The sequence below is a fragment of the Peromyscus californicus genome, unplaced genomic scaffold (assembly GCF_007827085.1).
Source record: "Peromyscus californicus insignis strain IS unplaced genomic scaffold, ASM782708v3 Scaffold_22__1_contigs__length_63687245, whole genome shotgun sequence".
NCBI classification, from domain to species: Eukaryota; Metazoa; Chordata; class Mammalia; order Rodentia; family Cricetidae; genus Peromyscus; species Peromyscus californicus.
In genome coordinates, this window is record NW_026294525.1 from 571048 (window position 1) to 574017 (window position 2970).

The 2970-nt window shown below is 38.0% G+C and overlaps 1 pseudogene; it reads left to right on the forward strand.

The window, feature by feature from the left end:
- Positions 1–1102: 1102 nt before the first annotated feature.
- On the forward strand, positions 1103–2242 carry LOC128118725 (60S acidic ribosomal protein P2-like; annotated as a pseudogene).
- Positions 2243–2970: the final 728 nt, after the last annotated feature.

Here is a 2970-nt window from a genome sequence, read left to right on the forward strand (position 1 = left end):
AGACTCTTGGCTGTTCATGGTGCTGAGAATAAGTGATAGTTGAGTTCTCAGCTCTAAACAAGACATGTCTATCACACTCTCTAAGCTCACAGTGAGTGACATCATGGGAGAAAGTGCAGAAAGAATGTAGGAGATAGAAGGTAAGGAAAGGGACACAAGATGTCATTTTTTCCTGAGCATGGTATAGTCATTGTAATCACAAAGCAGTTGTGGTTATCTGAACTGGCCTTATCAACAGCTCAGGGCCCCACTTCCCCCACCCCACCACATATTTAATATTGGTTGCTGATAGATTCTTGGAGTTGTCTTCAGTTGTGTCCCTGTTAGTGAGCCCAACTACATTCTCGTGTCTAGTTACAAACACATGGTCACACACATGGCCCTGGTTAAACTCAGTGGGTCACAAAAGGACATGAGTGTAACTGGTGAGGAGGAAGCATATTGATATGGGATAGGAGAGAGATAAAAGAGGTTAGGGATAAGAATCAGAATACATTACATCCATGCATGAAATTGTCAAAAAATATGTTTAATAAAATTTTTTCAAAAAGAGAAAAATAGTCATCTTACTTAGAATAGTCCCAAAGTTGCTTATCTATCAGTGGATTCTACTTCTACTTTATTGTGTTATAACTCTTTAACACAAATAACTTCTGTTAAAATGGCACATTTTAGGCTTTAAAAAAGCAGTTTTAGAGGGTAGGATTAACCTTCCAGTATCTAGATTGAAGTTCTTGCTTCAACATCAATGGGTGGTGTTAGACACCATTTAATTAATCTGTCACAAGAATTTTAATATAAAAATCCCACTTGTCACTACTGTGTCGTGCATCCATTGTTAATTGGGCTGATACTTTCTTACTTATCAAAAATGTCATTTTAATTATGTGATTTTGCAGATTGAGAAACTTGGCTCTTTTAAACTCTTAAGATTTTACGTGTTTCTATTTATTTATTTTGTTTTTTATCTAAATACATTGATTCTGCAAGATTAGAAGGACTGTTAACTATTTTTTCTTTTTAAAAATTTACCTTTTAGGATGCCACTGAGATCGCACACATGAGGCCTGTCTGCGACAGCTGACATTCACTGTGTACTTACATAGCCTCTTATCTGCTGGCCGCCATTGGGGGAAATGCCTCTTCCAGCATCAAGACATCAAGAAGATCTTAGACAGCATGAGCATTGAGGTGGATGATGACTAGCTTAACATGGTCATCAGTGAGCTGAATGGAAAAAGAAAATGAGACTGTTATTGCCTAGGGTGTTGTCAAGCTTGCCAATGCACCTGCTGGTGGGGCTGTGTCTGTTTCTGCTGCACCCTGGTTCTGCAGGTCCTGCATCTGGTTCTGCCCCAGCTGCAGCAGAGAAGAAGAGAAGGAGTCCAAGGAGTCAGATAATGACATGGGATTTGGCTTGTTAGATTAAATTCGAGCTCTCCTTCAAATAAAGCCTTTTTATGCATTTTGAAAACAAAAACAGAAAACAAAAATCTTCCTTTATTATAAATGAAGAAGATTTGAAAGGGAGAGCACTATTTCCTCGTTTTTATGGAAGCAAAAATTAAGAATTCTCTATACTTGAGGATTTATATATTTTACTTAAGAAATGAATATTTATTTATAGTACTGGGTATTGAATTCAGGGCCTTGCCCATGCTAGGAATGTTCTCTATCACTGAGCTGCATTGCAGGTCTTCCTGTGTCACTCAGGCTAGCTTGGAACTAGTTATATAAACCAAGATGACCTCAAACCCAATCATTCTGTCTCATCATCCCAGCTCCTGTGGTAGAGTGTATGTAGACCATGCCTAGCTAGCTTTTATATTTTAAAGGAATATGTTGTAGGACACTGGGCCTCATGACACAGAACACACATTTCAGAAATAAGAGGTCATGTGACTCCTGGGTCTTTGGTAAAATAAGTTGGTGAGATTTCTTTTAATTAATGTTTCTAATGGTACCATGTGTCTCACTCTTAATTTCACATCATGTTCTCTTGGAAAAATACAATGCACCTGCTTTGGTAAGGGATCATCCTACTCGTGACTGAGAAGGTAGGCTAGGAACATGGCGGGAGGTAGAAGAAGGGCTTTTCTCAAAGAAGGAAATATATGCGTTGCAGCTCTCAGAGGGCATCTAGTAGTAAATGTTTGTGCAAATTAAATGCTCATCCCTTGTTCCTCATGTTAAGTTGGTGTATGCACTTGAAATACAATTTTAAATACATGATTAGAAGTCACCAGGTATCATTCTGTGTATTTAAAGTATAACCCTGCATTTATAGAAGAAGAAAGTTACACCAATTTTTCAACATGCTTATATAAATATTAATATTAGCAAAAAAGACATATAAACTTTTTAATTTTTTTCTACTTTGGCAGTTCATACATGCATATGTTATTTTTTTTAACCAAGTCTACTCCCCATTCTCCTTCTACCTCCTCACCACCATTTCCTCCCAACTTTATGTGTTCTCTCCTTTAAAAAACATCTACAAGTCTACTAAGTTTTGCCACTATGTTTGGGAGTGTAAGAGATTCTACTAAAGCAAGAGTATTCTCTCAGGGGCTCTATTGCTGAATAAAACTGACCCTCCCTCTCACAATACCAGTAATTGTCAATGGCTCCTCAACTGGGGGTGGAACTTCCTACCTTCTTTTCCCATCCAAGCTGGAATTTTTGTCTAGCTTGATTTTGTGCAGGTTTTGCAGATGCAGTCATAACTGCATACAGTTCATACATGGAACTGCACTGTTGAGTCTGGAAAACAGTTTTGCTGCAATTGTTCACTGCTTCTGGGTCTTACAATCATTCTGCCTTTTCTGTGATGATCTTTGAGCCTTGGGAAGAGTGAGTATGGCATAGATATCACACTAGGGATAAGAACTCTAGAATCTTTTATTCTCTGAACATTGGCCAGTTGCAGGTCTCTGTGTTAATTATCTATTACTGCCAAAAGAAGCTTCT